Raw genomic sequence first — 22262 nt, 5'->3', positions numbered from 1 at the left:
GGCAGTGAGGTGAGGGACCTTGAACAACTAGTGGCGTCTTGATAGTCCTACTCTGATAGTGCAAGAGGATACACCCATCCAAATGTGGGTCTGTGGGTCCAAACACCTTCCTCTGGAAGATGTTAGCAACAATGTCTAATTTGGGGTCCCAAATTTTTTTTTATTAACTCCATCCACAATTCTCATTTTTAAAAAATAAAAAACATTTTAAAATTTCAAAGATAAAGTGATCATCATCCATACTGAGATGAACCACTTGACCCATTTATTTTCAATCTTCTTTTAAAATCATTATATTGGTTTTTAAAAAATAGTATGCTCAATAATTCAGAGAAGTGCATTGATATTGAAAGAACAACCATCTAAAATATGCCACCCAGAAATACCCATCACTGATGTTACTTGAACAGCTGCCCATGAACACACACAGTTTGAGGGAAATGTGCCTAGGCTACGTGGTAACAACCTTTATTTAAAAATGACTTCCTGCTATACGTGTTATTTTTAGATGAAAATAAATAGAAGTTTACCTAAATTAATAGAATAGAAACAAGCAAAAAATTATTTTTTAATTATAAGAAATAGTATTTCTTGAAAGATACAAGTTTTTTGAAAACCAGTTATGAGAAACATTAAGAATTCAGAGGTGTTTTCTAAGTTTATGTGCCAATTTTAAACCATGTTAATTGCTTCCCTGTTTGAAACAGAACATTTGAACATTGATTCTTCCTTCTGTCACCCCTTCTCCAAACTTCTGACTATGTTACATTTGTTGGTTTACATATGAACGTATGGGTGCATTTGATGCCTGGCTTCATGATGCTCACCCTGTCTGTCATCGCCATTCCTGTGCCCTCTGGGTTTAGATGTGATTCAGTGTTAGTCCCCTCTTTTGTTGTTGCATCCTCACTGCTCAGTTCTGGATTAGTTCTTAATTAGCTGGATGCTTGCTGTGTATTGGCTGACATCTTTCATATATTAAGGTATTTTGTCTGTTGTCTTTGTTTTGAAGACCATCTGGGCTGGGTATAATATCACTGAGTTATACTTTCTTTTCCCCCAAACTTTGTAAAAACTGCTTTGCTATCTTACAGCATTAAAATGGAGCTGGGGAGGAGTCTGGAAACGAGATGAATTTCAACCCTTGCAGGTGGTTTGTTTTTCTGTCTCCATGCTTGCCTTCTTTATTTTGTATATTCAATGGCTTAAGAGGGAGATCTATCCAGAATTTAATTACAGCGTGCCCATGGATGTGACAATGACTTTCTTTCTTATATTTGTTAACCCATCTTCTGTTCCATATTTTGGATTTTCCATTTCAGGGAACCAGTCACCTTAATGTTGGATCACCTTAGTCTGTCTTTATATCAGTAGCTTCCACTCACTCACAAAGAAAGATAGAATTTCTTTCTTTGTAATAGGTACTCATGATTATCTCAAGACTTTCCTCTCATTTTCAGGTGTAGTGTGGTCCTTTCAATTCCTTGGTATTCCTAATTTGTTCATTAGTTCTGTAGTTGGTTTATTATCTTACCCTAGTTCTTATAATTTTGCTTTTCATGTCCTTTACCTCATTTTTAGAATCCCACTTTGGGCTCTGACACAGGTGAATAAATAAGTAACAATATGAACATTTATTCACCTGCATAAAGGTGAGGAAACAGATTCTTCTCTAGAGCCTCCAGGAGGGACACAACACTATGAACAACTTGCTCTTAGCCCGTGAAACCTATTGCAGACTTCTGACCTTGAGCACTGTGTGATGATAAGTTTATGTTGTTCTAAGCCACTAAATTTGCTGTAACTTGTCAGCAGTATTAAGAAATTCATATGCGGGCACCTGGGTGGCTCAGTTGGTTAAGCGACTGCCTTCGGCTCAGGTCATGATCCTGGAGTCCCGGGATCGAGTCCCGCATCGGGCTCCCTGCTCGGCGAGGAGCCTGCTTCTCCCTCTGACCCTCCCCCCTCTCATGTGCTATCTCTCTCTCATTCTCTCTGTCTCAAATAAATAAATAAAATCTTTAAAAAAAAAAAAAAAGAAATTCATATGCCATGGGGTGCCTGGGTGGTTCAGTCGGGGAACATCTGACTCTTGATTTCAGCTCAGGTCATGATCTCAGGGTGGTAGGATTAAGCCCTGGGTTGGGCTCTGCTCAGCTGGGAGTCTGCTCAAGATTCTCTCCCCACCCCCACCCCACTCACACGTGAGTGCAGTCTTTCTCTCTGATAAATAAAATCTTAAAAAAAAATTAATATGCCACTCACTTGTTTCTTTCCAGATTTCCCCTTTTTATGTTGTTGGCTCCTGGTTTGTTTTATTACATTATGTTATGTCCCTTTTCTTATTTGATAGCTGTTGACTTGTTTTGGGTGGGCTAGCCTACTTTTTTGCTTATTAAGTTTACTTGGGGAGGGAATATTTATGATGCTATTTGGGTCTGCTCTCTTAACAAGAGCCCCTCACAAACTAGATTCAGATACCTTAATATCAAAGTCTAGACTACGGAGCTTGACTTTCTCGTCTATGAAGTTAACTGTGTGGTTCTTCAAATTATCATGCCCCCAAATACCATGTGAATATTTAATGACTTGAAATCGAATGTGAGGGTCCTTAGGAAGTGATGTGCACAGGGCTAAAAGGCTCCATGACGTGCTTTCGTTTAGGTGTAGAAATTTCCACCCCTAGTCAAATTAATTTTTAACTATTTTTTTAACTATTATTACTATTTAATTTCTTTTTCTTAAATTTTATTATGTTAATCACCATACAATACATCATTAGTTTTCTAACTATGCTAAATTTTCAGACTCCATAGGTGTAATTTTTCTAACAGAAAAAACTCAGAATGGAAAAGGCAAGAGAGCGATTAGAGGTCTTCTTTTACTTTTTTTAAAGATTTATTTATTTTAGAGAGAGGGAGGGAGAGAGAATGCAAGTAGGGGGAGGTACAAAGGGAGAGGGGTAGAGAGAATCTCAAGCAGACTCTACACTACGTGCAGAGCCTGTTGCAAGGCTCCTTCCCAGGACCCTGAGATCATGACCTGAGACAAAATCAAGAGTTGGCTGCTCAACAAACTGATCTACCCAGCTGCCCCTAGAGGTCTTATTCTTAATCTTTTTTTATTTTTTCCTCCCTAGCTCAACAGTATTATAGCCATGGTCAATGATGTTAAACTTTGGGAGTTTTTTTGAATATAATTTTTCAATTATATTCAGTCAGACATGCTCAGCCTGGCAATTTAAAGATGTATGGGTGAAATTTACCTGGATACTCTGAAATGTGAACAGCAATTGGAGAGATGCTTTGAAGTTGGTAGCTCCCTTGAGCAAATAACCACTGTCTTCTTTCTGTTTGGCCACCTCCACCCCACCCCACAAAGAACAGTAAAAGTCCTGGGCATTATGACATTATCTTGGCCAATCAAGACACAAAACTGTCCTCCTGGTGCCAGCATCTCTTGAGACAATCAGCATCCCTCTACCCGATCCATCTTGAGATGAGAAACTCAAGAACAACTGACTTGACCTACTCTAAGAGCTTCAGAGGCAACTGGAAAAATAGATGGGAATTGGAGATGAAGGCTGTATCTGGAAGTATGTGTAGCAAAATCCCAAAAAGTGAACAAAAACATGCAGGGCTTCCCATTTTGGCAGCCTGTCCTGGAATCTTTGAACCTTAGAGGCTGACTTCATGTTCATGCAGATGCAAAATTAAAAACCTAGAGAGAGAAAGGGTCTAAACTAAGGTTTCCCTGCAAGGTCTGGTTGAATGTGACGATTATAACCAGGTTTCCTGTCTCTGGTCCAGTTCTCTCTCCCCCACTGGAATTTTAAAGCAGAGAGCAAGGAAAGTGAGAGAAACAAGTGTTGCTTTATTTTGGTGGAGGGAGTAAAATTTGAAAACTCACAGGAAAGTTGCAAGAATCCTACATCCTATTCCTTACCCAGATTCACCGATTGTTTATATTTGCTCCAGTCTTTCTTTCTTTGAATATATTGTTAAATTTGCATATTATATATATTTTAGAACTATCTGAGGGTAAGTTAGATGTCCCTTTGTCCCTAAATATTTAGATGTGTCTTTCTTTAGACAAGGACATTTTTTCACACAAAGTACAATTCTCAAAACCAGGAAATTTAGTATGGATATAAATCTATTTCCTAATCCACAGTCCATATTCCAATTTTGTCAGTAATTGTTACAGTAATGTTCCTGATGGCTTCTTTTTTTCTGGTTCAGGGTCTAGTCCAGAATCACATACTGCATTTAGTTGTTGTACCTCTTTAGTGTCCTTAATCTGCAATAGTCTTACAACATTTCTTTGTCCTTCTCGACCTTTATTTTTAAAAAGCACAGAAGAGTTATTCCAGTATGCCTTTCAACTTGGGTTTGCGTGATGAAATCCAGAGTTTGCATCTTGGGTAGGAGTAGCTGGGAAGTGAGTTTGTATGCCAGGTGCATCAGGAGGCACCTGCCTTCGGTTTGTCCTACTGGTGATGTTAACTTTTTTTTTTTTTTTTAAGATTTTATTTATTTGAGAGAGAGAGAATGAGAGACAGCATGAGAGAAAGGAGGGTCAGAGGGAGAAGCAGACTCCTTGCTGAGCAGGGAGCCCAATGTGGGACTCGATCCCGGGATTCCAGGATCATGACCTGAGCCGAAGGCAGTCGCCCAACCAACTGAGCCACCCAGGCGCCCTGGTGATGTTAACTTTGATTGCTTGGTTAAGGAGGGTCTGTTATCAACTTCAAAGCTACTTTTCTTCATATTAAATTAATAAATAATTTGGGGGTGGTGGTGCATGCTGAGACTATGTAAATACTGTGTTTCTCCTCAAAATTTGCTTAGTAGTTTTAAAAAGTATCCATTGATTATTTTCTGCTTCCACTATATGAAAGGGTTTTTCTTTAAATATAGCTTGTTCAAATTTGAAATACTCCCTGATGTATTTTTCCTTTTTTTTTAAAGATTTTATTTATTTATTTTAGAGACAGAGCACAAGATGGGGGAGCGGGAGAGGGAGAAGCAGACTCCCTGCTAAGCAGGGAGCCCGATGCGGGACTCGATCCTGGGACTCCAGGATCATGACCTGAGCTGAAGGCAGTTGCTTAACCAACTGAGCCACCCAGGCGCCCCGTATTTTTCCTTCTCTTTTCCTTTTCTTCCTCTTTGTTCTGTCATCTTTCCACTAGTGTCCAAGTATGGATGCTAGAGACCTTTAATGACAGAGTAAAATTCTTGATTTGGTGTTCCAAAATGAGACCTTGAAAGCCACAGCAATCAATCAATCAATTTATTTTATTTATTATTTTTTGTTTCAGGGGTACAGGTCTGTGATTCATCACTCTTACACAATTCACAGCACTCACCATAGTACATACCCTCCCCAATGTCCATCACTCAGACACCCCATCCAAACTATCCCCCCTCCCCTCCGGCAACCCTCAGTTTGTTTCCTGAGATTAAGAGTCTCTTATGGTTTGTCTCCCTCTCTGGTTTCATCTTGCTTCATTTTTCCCTCCCTTCCCCTATGATCCTCTGTCATGTTTCTCAAATTCCTCGTATCAGTAAGATCATATAACACTTACTTGTCTTTCTCTCACTGACTTACTTCGCTTAGCATAATACCCTCTAGTTCCATCCACGTCGTTGCAAATGGCAAGATTTCAATTTTTGATGGCTGCGTAATATTCCATTGTATATATATACCACACCTTCTTTATCCATTCATCTGTTGATGGATATCTAGGCTCTTTCCATAGTTTGGCTATTGTGGACATTGCTGCTATAATCATTGGGATGCATGTGCCCCTTCGGATCACTACATTTGTATCTTTGGGGTAAATACCCAGTAGTACAATTCCTGGGTCATAGGGTAGCTCTATTTTCAACTTTCTGAGGAACTTCCATACTGTTTTCCAGGGTGGCTGCACGAGCTTGCATTCCCACTAACAGTGTAGGAGGGTTCCCCTCTCTCCGCATCCCCACCAACATCTGTCGTTTCCTGACTTGTTAATTTTTAGCCATTCTGACTGGTGTGAGGTAGTATCTCATTCAGGTTTTGATTTGTATTTCCCTGATGCCAAGCGATGTTGAGCACTTTTTCATGTGTCTTTTGGCCATTTGAGTGTCTTTGCAGAAATGTCCATTCATGTCTTTTGCCCATTTCTTGATTGGATCATTTGTTCTTTGGGTGTTGAGTTGGATAAGTTCTTTATAGATTTTGGATACTAGCCCTTTATCTGATATGTCATTTGCAAATATCTTCTCCCATTCTGTCGGTTGTCTTTTGGTTTTGTGGACTGTTTCTTTTGCTGTGCAAAAGCTTTCTATCTTGATGAAGTCCCAATAGTTCATTTTTGCTCTTCCTTCCCTTGCCTTTGGTGATGTTTCTAGGAAGAAGTTGCTGTGGCCGAGGTCGAAGAGGTTGCTGCCTGTGTTCTCCTTTAGGATTTTGATGGACTCCTGTCTCCCATTGAGGTCTTTCAACCATTTGGAGTCTATTTTTGTGTGTGGCATAAGGAAATGGTCCAGTTTCATTCTTCTGCATGTGGCTGTCCAATTTTCCCAACACCATTTGTTGAAGAGACTGTCTTTTTTCCATTGGGGATTCTTCCCTTCTTTGTCGAAGATGAGTTGACCATAGAGTTGAGGGTCCATTTCTGGGCTCTCTATTCTGTTCCATTGATCTATGTGTCTGTTTTTGTGCCAGGACCATACTGTCTTGATGATGACAGCTTTGTAATAGAGCTTGAAGTCTGGAATTGTGATGCCATCGGCTTTGCTTTTCTTTTTCAACATTCCTCTGGCTATTCAGGGTCTTTTCTGGTTCCATACAAATTTTAGGATTATTTGTTCCATTTCTTTGAAAAAAGTGGATGGTATTTTGATGGGGATTGCATTGAATGTGTAGATTGCTCTAGGTAGCATTGACATGTTCACAATATTCTTCCAATGAATGAGCATGGAACATTTTTCCATTTCTTTCATGACTATTCTATAGTTTCCTGAGTACAGATTCTTTGCCTCTTTGGTTAGATTTATTCCTAGGTATCTTATGGTTTTGGGTGCAGTTGTAAATGGGATCGACTCCTTAATTTCCCTTTCTTCTGTCTTGTTGTTGGTGTATAGAAATGCAACTGATTTCCGTATATTGATTTTTATATCCTGCCACTTGACTGAATTCCTGTATGAGTTCTAGCAGTTTTGGGGTGGAGTGTTTTGGGTTTTCCACATAAAGTATCATATCATCTGCAAAGAGTGAGATTTTGACTTCTTCTTTGCCGATTTGGATGCCTTTGATTTCTTTTTGTTGTCTGATTGCTGAGGCTAGGACTTCTAGTACTATGTTGAATAGCAGTGTTGATAGTGGACATCCCTGCCGTGTTGCTGACCTTAGGGGGAAAGTTCTGTTTTTACCCATTGAGAATGATACTCATTAGTTTTTCATAGATGGCTTTTATGATATTGAGGTATGTACCCTCGATCCCTATACTCTGAAGAGTTTTGATCAAGAAAGGATGCTGTACTTTGTCAAATGCTTTTTCTGCATCTATTGAGAGTATCATATGATTCTTGTTCTTTCTTTTATTAATGTAGTGTATCACATTGATTTATTTGTGGATGTTCAACCAACCTTGCAGGGCGCCTGGGTGGCTCAGTTGGTTGAGTGACTGCCTTTGGCTCAGGTCATGATCCTGGAGACCCAGGATCGAGTCCCGCATCAGGCTCCCGGCTCAGCAGGGAGTCTGCTTCTCCCTCTGACCCTCCCCCCTCTCATGTGCTCTCTCTCTCTCATTCTCTCTCTTAAATAAATAAATAAAATCTTAAAAAAAAACCCAAAAACCAAAAAACAACAACCTTGCAGCCCAGGGATAAATCCCAACTTGGTCGTGGTGAATAATCCTTTTAAAGTACTGTTGGATCCTATTGGCTAGTATTTTGGTGAGAATTTTTGCATCCCATGTTCATTAGGGATATTGGTCTGTAGTTCTTGTTTTTGATGGGGTCTTTGTCTGGTTTTGGGATCAAGGTAATCCTGGCCCCATAAAATGAGTTTGGAAGTTTTCCTTCCATTTCTATTTTTTGGAACAGTTTCAGAAGAATAGGTATTAATTCTTCTTTAAATGTTTGGTAGAATTCCCCTGAGAAGCCATCTAGCCCTGGCCTCTTGTTTTTTGGGAGATTTTTTTTTTTTTAAGATTTTATTTATGTACTTGACAGAGAGAGACACAGCGAGAGAGAGAATACAAGCAGGGGGAGTGGGAGAGGGAGAAGCAGGCTTCCCACTGAGCAGGGAGCCCGATGTGGGACTCGATCCCAGGATCCTGGGATCATGACCTGAGGCAAAGGCAGCCGCTTAACCGACTGAGTCACCCAGGCGCCCTCTTGGGAGATTTTTGATTATTGCTTCAATTTCCTTACTGGTAATGGGTCTGTTCAGGTTTTCTATTTCTTCCTGGTTCAGTTTTGGTAGTTGATACATCTCTAGGAATGCATCCATTTCTTCCACATTGTCTAGTTTGCTGGCATATAGTTGCTCATAATATGTTCTTATAATTGTTTATATTTCTTTGGTGTTGGTTGTGATCTCTCTTTCATTCATGACTTTATTTATTTGGGTCCTTTCTCTTTTCTTTTTGATAAGTCTGGCCAGGGGGTTATCTTGTTAATTCTTTCAAAGAACCAGCTCCTAGTTTCATTGATCTGTTCTACTGTTCTTTTGGTTTCTATTTCATTGATTTCTGCTCTGATCTTTATTATTTCTCTTCCCCTGCTGGGTTTAGGCTTTATTTGCTGTTCTTTCTCCAGCTCCTTTAGGTGTAGGGTTAGGTTGTGTATTTGAGGCCTTTCTTGTTTCTTGAGAAAGGCTTGTATTGCTATATACTTTCCTCTTAGGACTGCCTTTGCTGCATCCCAGAGATTTTGAACAGTTGTGTTTTCATTTTCATTTGTTTCCATGAATTTTTTAAATTCTTTTTTAATTTCTTGGTTGACCTATTCATTCCTTAGTAGGATGCTCTTTAGCTTCCATGTATTTGAGTTCTTTCCGACTTTCCTCTTGTGATTGAGTTCTAGTTTCAAAGCATTGTGGTCCAAAAATGTGCAGGGAATGATCCCAATATTTTGGTACCGGTTGAGACCTGATTTGTGACCCAGGATGTGATCTATTCTGGAGAATGTTCCATGTGCCCTAAGAAGAATGTGTATTCTGTTGCTTTGGGATGGAATGTTCTGAATATATCTGTGAAGTCCATCTGGTCCAGTGTGTCATTTAAAGTCTTTATTTCCTTGTTGATCTTTTGCTTAGATGATCTATCCATTTCAGTGAGGGGGGTGTTAAAGTCCCCCACTATTATTGTATTGTTGTCGATGTGTTTCTTTGCTTTTGTTATTAATTGGCTTATATAATTGGCTGCTCCCATGTTAGGGGCATAGATATTTACAATTGTTAGATCTTCTTGTTGGATAGACCCTTTAAGTAGGGTATAGTGTCCTTCCTCATCTCTTATTACAGTCTTTGGTTTAAAATCTAATTTGTCTGATGTAAGGATTGCCACCCCAGCTCTGTTTTGATGTCCATTAGCATGGTAAATGGGTTTCCACCCCCTCCCTTTAAACCTGGAGGTGTCTTTGGGTCTAAAATGAGTCTCTTGCAGACAGCATATTGATGGGTCTTGTTTTTTTATCCAATCTGATAGCCTGTTTCTTTTGATTGGGGCATTGAGCCCATTTACATTCAGGGTAACTATTGAAAGTAATGAACTTAGTGCCATTGTATTGCCTGTAAGGTGACTGTTACTGTATATTGTCTGTGTTCCTTTCTGGTCTGTGTGACTTTTAGGCTCTTTCTTTGTTGAGAGGACCCCGTTCAATATTTCTTTTCAAGCTGGTTTGGATGTTTGCAAATTCTTTTAGTTTTTGTTTGTCCTGGAAGCTTTTTATCTCTCCTTCTATTTTCAATGACAGCCTAGCTGGATATAGTATTCTTGCCTGCATATTTTTCTCATTTAGTGCTCTGAATATATCCTGCCAGTCCTTTCTGGCCTGCCAGGTCTCTGTGGATAGGTCTGCTGTCAGTCTAATGTTTCTACTGTTGTAGGTTACACACCTCTTGTCCTGAGCTGCTTTCAGGATTTTCTCTTTCTCTGAGACTTGTGAGTTTTACTATTAGATGTTGGGGTGTTGACCTGTTTTTATTGATTTCTTTTCTTTTTTCTTTTTCTTTTTCTTTTTTTTTTTTTTTTTTTTGAGAGGTGTTCTCTGTACCTCCTGGATTTTGATGCCTGTTTCCTTCCCCAAATTAGGGAAGTTCTCTGCTATAATTTACTTTAGTATACCTTCTGCCCCTCTCTCTCTCCTTCTGGGATCCCAATTATTCTAATGTTGTTTTGCTTTATGGTATTACTTGTCTCTCAAATTCTCCCCTCATGATCCAGTAGTTTATCTCTTTTTCCTCAGCTTCTTTATTCTCCATCATGTGGTCTTCTATATCCATAATTCTCTCTTCTGCCTCATTTATCCTAGCAGTTAGAGCCTCCATTTTTTATTGCACCTCATTAATAGCATTATTGATTTTGACTTGGTTAGATTTTGGTTCTTTTATTTATCCAGAAAGGGATTCTGTAGTATCTTCTATCTTTTTTCAAGCCCAGCTCGTATCTTTATAATCCTCATTCTGAACTCTAGTTCCAACATCTTACTAATGTCTGTATTGATTAGGTCCCTGGCAGTCGGTATTGCCTTTTGTTCTTTTTTTTTTTTTTTTTTTGAGGTGAGTTTTTCCATCTTGTCATTTTGTCCAGAGGAGAATAGATGAATGAGAGAACAAAATGCTAGAAGGTTAACAGAGACTCCAGAAAAATATACACTAAACAAACCAGAAGAGACCTAAAACTGAGGGGGAAACAAAGGAAAAAAAATACATATATGGTCAGGCTGATGAATAGAACAGAGGCACACACTACATTTGGGGTGTATTTTGGTCTGTTAGAAGAAACTGTATCCCAAAATTTTAAAGAAAAAATTGATATATATATATACACACACACACACACACACACACATACACACATATAAATATATATTATATATATAAAATAAGGTTAAATACAATGAAGGGATAGAATATGACTGTAAAAAATGAAATGAAAATTAAAAAAGGTTTTAAGAAAGGAATTGGTAAGATAAGATGTTGGTTGGAAAAGGAAAGAAGAAAAATTAAAAAAAATTTTTTTAAATGAACTTTGAAAGACTAAAGAATCATGGTAAAAAAGCCATGAATTCCATGTGCAGTATTCCCCTAGCTCTGGAGTTCTGCCGTTCTCATTGATTGGTAAACTTGGTCTTGGCCGGCTGTTCTCGCTGATCCTCTGGGGGAGGGGCCTGTTGCCGTGGTTCCCAAATGTCTTTGCTGGAGTCGGAATTGCCCTGCCCTTGCCCGGTCCGGGCTAAGTAATCTGCTCGGGTTTGCTCTCAGGAGCTTTTGTTCCCTGCAAGCTTTCTGTACAGCTTTGGAGGCCGAGAGTGAAAATGGTGGCCTCCCAATCTCCGCCCCGGAGGAGCCGAGAACTTGGGGCCCCGCTCCTCAGTGCGCCCCAGAGAAAAGCAGTCAGTCACTCCCGTCTCCCCGGTCTCCGGCTGCACTCTGCGCTCACCCGGCCTGTGACCGTGCGTTTCTATCTCTGGCACCCAACCCCGAGTGGAGTCTCCAAACCCAGCAGATCCCTGCGGTGTGCTCCCGGGCCGCTCCTCCCAGGGGAGGAAGGGGAGTCTCCCCAGATCTGCCGCTTGTTGGGTCCCTGCTGGAGGAGCAGTGGCCCGACTGTGCCGCGGATCACGGTTTATGGCAACCCCTTGCTGAGAGCTCGCTCCTCGGCTCCGTCTCTGCAGCTGGCTTCCCTGCTCCGATCCCTGGGAGCTCTGCCGCACTCAGACACCCCCGTTCTTTCTGTGACCCCGAGGGTCCTGAGACCACACTGTCCTGCGAGGGTTCCACCTCCCACTTAGCCACCGGAGTGACGTCCCTCAGCCGAGCCGACTTCTAAAAGTTCCGATTCTGTGCCCCGCGGCTCTATCACTTGCCAGAAGCGGCCTATGGAGGCCCCCTCCCCCGCCGTCTGTCCTCCTGGATATCGCCTCGGATTCACTTCTCCGCACGTCCTACCTTCCAGAAAGTGGTTGCTTTTCTGTTCAGAGAGTTGTTGCTATTCTTTTCTTTGATCTCCTGTTGAGTTTGTAGGTGTTCAGAATGGTTTGATCCCTATCCAGCTGAATTCCTGAGACCAGACGAAATCCAGGTCTCCTACTCCTCCGCCATCTTGCTCCTCTCCCCAAAATCTCTACAGCAATCAATTTTAAAAGGCTGGCATTTTTATAGGAAGAGAGACTTGTTGCTGATTCTTCCATCTCTTCTTTTCATTCTTCCATTCTTTTATTTTTAAAAGCTTGGCTCTGATAATTAGTAGGAAAGCCTAACCCCAGTGTCAGAATTCATTCAGGGACAAATCATTAGTAGATACTAAACATCAATAGATGTTAGGGGAATAGGTGATTTTCTTGATGCCAAAAGGATTACATCTCAGATTCCTTACAGGTTTCTAAGGGAAAATGGTAGCTTTGCAGGAGAGATCGTGCAGTTGTCATCTTATCCAAGTAGTCAGTTAATATCATTAGTAGCAAGACGACCTGACATGTGCTTCCTGATCTGATGCTTTCTCACTGCATTTAAAATAAACATCACATATGAAGTATTTTTCCCCAAATAGATTAATCTGAATCTGATCTATCTCTAGACTCCATTTCTAACTTACCAGAAATATATAAGGGAGAGGAGCAGGTTAAATGATCTTATAGGAAAGTGATCAGACAAATTCAGAATGTGAGGCTTTTTTTTTTTTTTTTTGGTAAAAAAAAAGGGGGGGGGCTGTCCCCACAGAGATACTGAAGAAACAAAACAACCAAATGTAGTTGTTAAACTTGAAAGGTTTCTGGTTTGCACTTCTTTTTTTTAAATCCATAAAATAGATTATTGGGGTAATTGGAGAAGTTTTAATATAGGCTTGATATTAATGACTTGTTGGAATTAGGAAGTTATGGAATCATTGTCAATTTTCTTATTTGTGATAATGATAGGGTAAGTGTATATGAGAGTACATATGCTGGCATATTTAGACGTGTGTCGTGACCACAAGGGGGACAGTTCTTTGTGTTGCTTGGATTTCTGCACATCTTGTGAGCAAAGACACCAACAGCTTTTCAAACACGCTTTTCGGTGTTTGACTAGCAGACAGCCTTGTTAAATAGTCTCTAAGTCAAAAGGAAAATGTTTTCATAATGTAGCGTAAGAAAAATACCTCCTTTGAGGATAAAGTCAAGCAGGTTTCTTTGCCACCCTGGCTTTCTCAACCTGACCCAAATGCACTGTGTTTGCAGCCCCTGCCCAACCATGCCTCGCTGTGTTACTCCCATGGGTACTGGACAGTTTCCATTCTTGTGCACGTAGCTGTCCGCTTTTCCCAGCACCATTTATTACAGAGACTATTACCCCCCACTATATATTCTTGCCTTCTCTGTTTTAGACGAATTAATCATATAGCTTGGGTTTGTTTCTGGGCTCTCTGTTCTGTTCCATTGATCTAGTTTTGTGCCTGTTTGGCTTACTGCTGCTTTATAGTATAACCTGAAATCAGGGAGGGAACATGACAGCTCCCGCTTTGTTCTTCTTTTTCAAGGTGGATTTGGCTATTTGGGATCTTTTGTGGTTTCATACATATTTTAGTATTCTAGGTCTGTGAAAAATACTATTGTGGTTTTTTTTTTCCCCTAAGATTTATTTATTTTAGGGCGCACACAGCAGGGTGGGGCAGAGGGAGAGGGAGAGAGAAACTCAAGGACACTCCGTGCTGAGTACGGGGCCCAACGCAGGGCTCAGTCTCACGACCCTGAGATCACAGCCTGAATCGAAACCAAGAGGTGGATGCTAAACTGACTGCACCACCCATGTGCCCCAATTGGTGTTTTAATAGGGATTGCGTTGAATCTATAGATTAGTGTGGACATTTTAACAATATTAATCCTTCTAATCCATGGGCATGGAATATCTTTCAACTTATCTGTGTCATCTTCAAGTATTTTCTTCAGTGTCTTACAGTTTTCAGAATAAAGATCTTTTACCTCCTTGGTTAAATTTATTCATAGTTATTTTATTCTTTTGAATGCAATTGTAATGGGATTATTTTCTTAATTACGCTTATTGCTAGTTTGTTATTAGTGTATAGAAAGCAACAGATTTCTGTATATTAATTTTGTATCCTGCAATTTCAATGAATTCATTTATTCTAATAGTTTTTGGTGGAGACTTTACAAATATTTTTACGTGGAGAAATGATTAAAAAAAAAACAGTTCAGTTATGGAAACTTTGTTTAAAAATTAGGAGAAGCCTAAAAACATTTTACAGAAGGTAAAAAATCTGGAGTTAAGCAGAGAATTGCTCCTAAAATACAAGACCTCTCTAACTATATCAAAAATCAATTCAAAATTTGAAAAATTCCAAGTACTTCTCTTTAGCTTTATATACGTCATGTGCTATAAAAGATACTGGCCAATTAATACTTTGGGTACACTTTATATCAAAGGACTTCCAAATTTATGGGAAAAATATCAATATAAAGTGACTCTAAATTCATGATATAGGTATTTTTGAATCTTTTGCCTGTCAAAGAAGAACTTCTGATAGTTTGTATTATGATAGTTCTCTAGCTATGTTAGGTCCAAAGTTTGGGTATTTTTGTAATTTTAAAGTAAGAGATAGAGGTTTCCCTTTACTGCTTCATTCTACTGTATAATATTGACTGTGTTGAATTTCTTTTTTTTTTTGACAGTGTTGAATTTTACCTGAGACCTGTGTTCCTGGTAAAGGCTACCTGTAAAGGACCACCCTGTTCTCACCTATTCTGAGATAAGTCTCAACTCCACCTTTCCTCTGTGACTCTGATTTCCTTGCTTAGCTGGCAATGTATCTCAAGGCCCCCTTCCCATTCCTTGAAGGAAAATAAATATTTTGCCCTTCAAAGAAAAGGAAGGGGGCTTATTTTTTTTCTTTAGAGAATGAAATGTTATCAAAATGTGCTACAAAAAGATACAAGTGTTGAGTATCCATAAGGTAATAATCCATTGTATTTTCATCTCCAAATGTTTGCATTTCTATAAACAAGGATCATTTGCATCCTGTTAGACCTCCAGAAGTTAGCTTCTAGCTCTACAGAATTGCAAAATAGTCAATGAAAGGTACAGACCTCTTCAGAATCAGATAACCCTGGAGAGTTCCTCTAAATACCTAACATTGTTTCGAAAGGACACTTAATCATCTTTTTGCCCTTTAAAAAATTTTTCACTGTTTTTCCTGACATATTGTATGGATTTAAAATCTGCACGGCAAAATTCTGTACACCAAGAACTTGGCAGAGAATAGAGTCATTATCAACTGCCCACCGTCCAATGATCAAATAAGAGAAAATCTTCCTCTCCCCATATACATATGTGGGTACACTTACACCAAAAAAAAAAAAAAAAAAAAAATCCATTCATTTTTCTTGAAGACAGATAGTCTAGACTTGAGCTTTGGAGCTAGACAGGCATATCCAAAGAGAGCTGACTGTAGAGATGTGCTAAAATGCACACTTGGAATCAGCCCATCCATTCCATCCTTGGAAAACTTTAAATGCAGGCAGAAGACTGTCCTCTCTCTCTCTGACAGTCACAGACTCTCGGGGTAAAGACTTCAACACCTTTTGGGAGGACGCAGTTAGTTCAACCTGTAATAGACTTCAACTCCTGTTCTTGCAAGGCAAGCAAGCACACCTGTGTGCAGATGTATATTGCTTTGACCCACTGATCCTGGAGTTGGAAATGGAAATCTGTACCCAGGCCTTAGGCAGAGGGATAAAAGGAAACTTTGCATTTCTTTTCCTACCCATTCTGTCTTCCTGGTCCTTATCACTCCATCCCATGCCTTTAGGCAGTCTGAGCCTCCTCAGATCCTAGGGAGAGAAAGTTGTCAAACCTTCCCTTGCCCTGTGGCTCCCTTCTTTTCTGATCCAAATCCTGCCTGTTCTCAGCTCAGTGGAGCTGCAGAGAGGCCTCAGCTTTCCACTGGGTGAGTCTTGGGTGGAGGAGGGATGGGACGTGTGGGGATGCTTCAGGGCACGGATGGCTTCCTGGGAGGAAAGGGACAACTGGGCACACACAGTCAGAAAACACCTGCCACCATGATTTTACTTGCTCTTTTTTTCTGGAGGTGAGCCTATAAATAGGAAAACACACTACCATTTGTTACCTTGATATGGTGAGCCAGGCCCTGTTTTGGGGTCTATATATACAAGATCTCACTTTGTTGTCATTATCATATTCACTGTTTTATAGTTTGCAAGGCGTTTTCTTGTCTCACCTTTACTGCATCCTTTTGAGATGGTAGAAAAGATTCCATTCCCATTTTGGGGATGGGCAAGTGACCTAAGTGATGTCGGTAGAACTCAAAACTAGTTCACAGAAGCAGCCAGACTTTTCCATGGGAGCAGCTAAAGGTTCTACTCCACAGAAACTATTTTATTTCTACCTGTTTGGGAACCTTTTAGAATCTGCCTCCTTCTGGGGCGCCTGGGTGGCTCAGTTGTTAAGTGTCTGACTTCGGCTCAGGTCATGATCCCAGGGTCCTGGGATCGAGCCCCGCATCGGGCTCCCTGCTCTACAGGAAGCCTGCTTCTCCCTCTTCTACTCCCCCTGCTTGTGTTCCCTCTCTCACTGTGTCCCTCTCTGTCAAATAAATAAATAAAATCTTCAAAAAAAAAAAAAATCTGCCTCCTTCTAAGGGCCATGTGGAAGGCAGTCCTGTCTTAGAGCCCTGCCCCATCATGATATTCATGTATCGTTTTCTTTCACATACAGGCACACGTATGAACCTTGTGATCTCACTTGGGGGAAGAAACCATGGCCTTCCTTTGATAAGCTCTCTTGGGAAATCTGCTTTCTTTCCATCAGTGTAGTCCACCTTTTCCCAAGGGACCAATCCAAGGGCAGGCTCAGTGCAATGCTGTCGTAATTCCTAGCTGGACCTTCTGTCTTGAGGTCTTTGATACTTATTCAAGTAGCACTTGGGAGCACTGGGCTGGTACACAGTAGGTACTCTATGGAGAATGATGATGGTCTGTGCTTATGTATTAGCAATCTATTGCTGCATAACAAATTATCCCAAATTTAACAGCTTGAAACAATATGTATGTATGATTTCATAGTTCCTGTGGCACAGGAACCCAGGCAAGATGGGGGTTTTGGCATAGGACCTCTCATGAGGTTGCTGTCAAACTGTCACCTGGGTGTGCACTGAGGGCTGGTGGATCTGCTCACTGCTAGGGTGGGATTATTAGTAGGACTTAGTTATTCTCTGGCTGTTGACTGGAGACCTCACCCATGTAGGCTTCTCTATCACTGTCTGAATGTCCTCATGACATGGCAGTTGGCTTCCTCGAGAGCAAGTGGTTCAGAGAGATCCCAAGATGGAAGCTGCAGTCTTCTGTTACCTAAGTTCTGGTGCAACCTACCGTTACTTCTGCTATAGTCTATTGATCACCAAGATGAGCCCTGGTACCATGTGGGATGAGTCTATGCAAGGGTATGAGTAGCCAGAAGTGGGGTCACTGAGCCATCTTGTAGTTAGACTACCACAATTTGTCTATACAAATATCTTAGGTTTTTCAGAGAACTTCTCATATGTTATCTCATTTTTAAACTTTGGTATTGGAGTTTTTTGTTTTTTTATTTTTATTTTTGCGTGGATTTATCTTGTTTTCCCAATAAATCAAAAGCCTCTCAAGGAAAGAGAATGCTGCATTTCCAGATAGCTTGCCTTTTCCCCAACCCCAATCCTCCATACCAGGAAACAAAATCCATACTAGGAAACAAAACAAAGATAAACCAAGCTCATGTGGATTTGGAAATAGTGTTCAGTTCATGAATTAGGCAGGCTGCCTTATATTCTTGGCCTCAAATTTTGCCTCTGTAAAATAGGGGTCAGAGGAGAAAAGATGGGACCAGATGTTCTCTAAGAACCCTTAAACCTGCAAGGGCATTTTCTGAAATAGATGGAACTCTCCCCATTTGACAGATAGGAAAACAAAGGCAGAGAGTTGTGGTGTTAACCCAAGGTCACCCAGGGTAGTCTCTGGCAAAGCTGGGAGCAGAATACCAAGGACTGTGAGACTGGTTAAATCTGGGCCAGCTGACACTTTACCTGTTGTCGTAGTAGAATTACTATTACTACTAGTTCTACTAGCTCTACTACCCACAGCCACCTCTGCCATTCATTTAGCATCTGCTAATTGCCACATCCATTTCAAGGGTTTGTATTATCCATATGAGTCACAGCAATCCTATGCCATAGAAGTTCTTCCCATTTTACAGGGGGAAAAACTAATCCTCAGTGAGTTTTACCTGGATGATTGATTCTAAGGCACCAAGGAAGGAGTGGAAAGCAAGAGTTTGAAATTTGGAGGCTGGGTTGAGGGCAAACTAAAGTAGGACACCATAGAGGCAGGGTGCCACCCATGACATTTGGCAAGGCAGCTGCCCCACCCCATGCTGAAAGGGTGAAGCAACCTCCAGGGCCACCTGTGTGCAGAATGACCTTGACTCTATAGCTATCTAATGGCATCTGGAGCAGGTGGGCTGCTATACTCTGAGCCAATAACAAGGTGGGAAAAAATAGGCAGCATGCTTGTTCTACATATAACAGGGTGCCCTTGACTTCCAGGCTGCCGAAATGTCCACCAGTGTGGTGGGGCTGGAAGGAGAAGTGAAGACTGAGGGCTCTATCCCAGGAACAGTCCCATACCTCCCCACATCTGCCTTAGGAGCCATCTGGGCCTCTGTCCTCTCCTTGCAGACCCCAGGCTGCTTCTGTCCCCCATCTCAGGAAATTCACATCTCTTCTCCTGCATTTGGGCTCCTCATAGCTCAAAGTCAACCTCAAACTCCAGTCTCTGTTGCCCTCCAGTTCATTATGATCCCACCTTACCCCTTCGTGTGCTCCAGCCTCCCAAACAAAGGCCTGAGTAGTAGCACTGACAGCAGCTTAAGAAGTTCCTAATTCTCCCTGGGACAGGGGAGCCCAGAATACAGAGGCCTGGTGATTCACTTGAAAAATAGGGGTGAAAAGGAGGAAATTGCTTTCTTATGCTTTGGGGTCTCTTCTGGCAAGGAGAAGGCAAAACTTCACAGCTCTTTACATTATCCTTCCATTTATTCCTTACAGGAGACCAACATACCTGGTGTTATTCTCCCAATCTTACATGCAAGAAACTAAGACTCAGGCAGGTTAAATAACTAGCCCCAGGTCATATCCTTAGTGAGAGGCTGAGTCAGGATCTGAAGTTAGATATGTGTAACCTGAGCCACAGGTCATGGTCCTGATAACCATGAGCACCCATCACATGCTGGACTCTATCTTCGAGATGTTTTCTGGACGTTGTCTAATTTTAAGCCTTGCAACAACCCTGTGAGACAGGTATTACTGGGCCACTTTATGGATTATGAAACTCGCTCAGCAAGGTTAAGTAACTTGCCCAAGGACACAGAGCTTAGACTGTGGCAGGAGTCAAGAAGAGTTTGGAATCCTTCCTCTAGTCTCCAAGGCCAAGAGGAAATTCTAACCACTGGGTGTTACAGATTAGATTCTCTCTTACCCCCACTCCATGTTCCCATCAGTATGAGTGCATGGTGGATCCAGGACTTCATGTCCCTCCCACCTTCTATACCAAAGCTTCACCACCACCACTGCCACCTGCCCTGAGACCAGCAAGACCATCTCACTGCCTCTTCGTCCATGTTTATGAGAGTTACCATATGAAGCCTAGGCCTCCAGGATCAGCACCTGGACTTTTATTCTGACACACCTTATTCCGACCCAACTGCTACCCTTCCCAAGTTCTACAACCCTTCCACTGGGGGTCTTGGAACTAGCATCAGTCGTCAGTAATTCCCCCTATACCTTAATCTCTTCTTTGAATTTTGAATGTACTCACTTCCTAAATGTATTACACGTTTTGTAATGGAGGCACCATTGGATGGGCCAATCAGCTATGGGGTATTCCATGCCATGTAGATTGTTTAGTGTCCTTTGTCCACCTGCACGTTAAGTACCCATTGTATTCCCTGTGAAATCATGATGTTCACTGATATCTGGCTCTCCCCTGAGGACCCTGTTCCTTGCAGTCCTCTCAAGCAGTGGTGGCAGTGGTGGTTTCCATTCCAACAGCCCTTACCTAGGGGCCCTGGAGTAAGATAGGTGTCCTCGTTGCTCCTTTCTGCTGCCTCCAGATCATTCTCCTCCAAACCAGATTTGAATTGCTAATCATCAGACCCCTCTCCCTTCTTACCACAATCCTCTAGAGATCTCCAGGCCCTCCCTCTAATTCCTTGAAGAGTAGGACCCAGGTCCCCCTTACTCTCTTCAGCACCACTCTCGTCCAGTTCTTGGTGACGTTAACACCTACACTTCCAATGCCCTTGTTTCTGGGTTCCTTTAAACCTTTATCTTCTACTTCAGGTCCCATGCACATGATTTTACTCTAAAACATGTCGCTAAGGGAACTAAAGCTGTACCTTAAAGTCAATTTCAAATTTCCTACTTTTTGTTCATCACTTCCTATTTTTCTAGTTCACTTTTGTGTCTGAGCTATGAAACTTCTACAGCAGCAGGACCTACAATCCATTGATCCTTATGCCCCCACTAAGTATGCTCTTGACCCAGGGTGTTTATACTTGGAGTTTGCTCTTCCCTCCAAATACCTGCAGGGTTCACTCCTCTACTCCTTCAAGGCTTTGCCCCAGCATCCTCCTTTGCCAGGATCATTCATTTAAAAGTGCCCCTCCCCTAATATTGTTGTTTTCTATGCATTATTTGTCTCAATGTACTTATCTCTAAAATACTATCCATTTTCCTTTTTATTTATTTCTCTGGGATGGAAGCTTTATGAGGGCAGAGAATCTAGTTCACTATAGCCCACTGTCTAGAACAGTGCTTGGCACATGCATGGTAATCCAAGTTTGTTGCTGAAAAAGATATGCTAGGGCTGCATTTTGAACCTAGTTCTGTTGGACTAGAAAGTTCCTCCTTTCCATTATTCTGTGTTCTTTCAAGATAAACCACAGTTATGAACTAGACTGTGAGAGAGATTGAGCCTTTTCTGAGGGTGTGGGTGGGAGCTCAGGGAAGGGAACCCCATCGGACACCTAGGTATGAGTCATTGGCAGGCAATATAGTATCAATTAAAATTTTGAAAAAAGATGAAAATTTAGATGGGTTGCTGATCTCATGAAACCATGAAACAGTATTATTGCTACTCTACTCTGTTCTCATTCTTCATTCTCTTCCTTCCCATCTTAATCTCCCTCACTTCCCCTGTTTTATATATCTATTTTCCTTCCCACCCTCCCTCCCTCCCTCCATTTCTTCCTGCCTCTCAATTTCTTCTCACTCCTTGACCCCTTTTCTCCTCTCCTTAGCTTATTTGAAGAACAAAGCAAATTATTTTTTGGAAATAATTTTAATTTCCAAGGTGTGGGGAAAATGAAATTGTCCCCTTTCCTGAGGTTCCCTTGAGCATCCTGTGCTTTAATGAAATAAATGGCCTGAAGGAAGATGTAGTGAGTGGAGGTGGGTTGGTAGGTCTGTCCGTGTTTGGGTTCTCTCTCTGCCTCCCTCTTTGGCCTCAGCTGTAGGGGGATGGGCAGGACAGGGCAAACATCTCATTGGTCCCTTGCCCTGTGCTACACATCTGAAATAGAAGTAAGTGACAGCCTAAAGATTTCAAAGGAGTTTGAAGGAAGAGGGAGGGAGAAACCCCTCTTGATAGTGAATTCTGAAGCTGGTAGAAAAACAATTCTTTTCTGAACGCCAGGTTTTAATTTCCATGCATGAGTTGACCAAGGGGAGGCCAGTTTCTCTATATCTTCAGTGAATTAACCTACAATAGTTGCAATTGGTAGAACCAAGGGACAGGTCTGATGGTGGAGTACCCACCCCACCGGTGGGAAGCAGGGGTGTCAGGAAAGTGCAGTGCAAACAATTTGGTGGTCTTCAGTGGGCAGTGTATAGAGCAGTGTGGAAAGAACAAGGACTTTGGTTTCAGGCATACTTGAATTCAAATCCTTGTTGCATTTATTTTCTACCTTTGAAACCTTGTCAAATATGGCTCAGCTGCTTT

At 41.3% G+C, this 22262-nt stretch overlaps 1 long non-coding RNA gene across 1 annotated transcript in view; it reads left to right on the top strand.

Moving 5' to 3' along the window:
• LOC118026338 overlaps nt 1–15033 on the top strand; it is a 30691-nt gene extending 15658 nt beyond the window's left edge. The window contains exon 3 of the long non-coding RNA XR_004683534.1: nt 14886–15033. This is a non-coding gene — a long non-coding RNA (uncharacterized LOC118026338). The remainder of the gene's footprint in view (nt 1–14885) is intronic.
• Nucleotides 15034–22262: the final 7229 nt, after the last annotated feature.

Source organism: Mirounga leonina, unplaced genomic scaffold, assembly GCF_011800145.1.
Source record: "Mirounga leonina isolate KUSES-001 unplaced genomic scaffold, KU_Mleo_1.0 Mir_224, whole genome shotgun sequence".
In the NCBI taxonomy this organism is placed as follows: domain Eukaryota; kingdom Metazoa; phylum Chordata; class Mammalia; order Carnivora; family Phocidae; genus Mirounga; species Mirounga leonina.
Note: the sequence above shows the minus strand (reverse complement) of the source record. Positions and strands in the feature narration are given on the sequence as shown.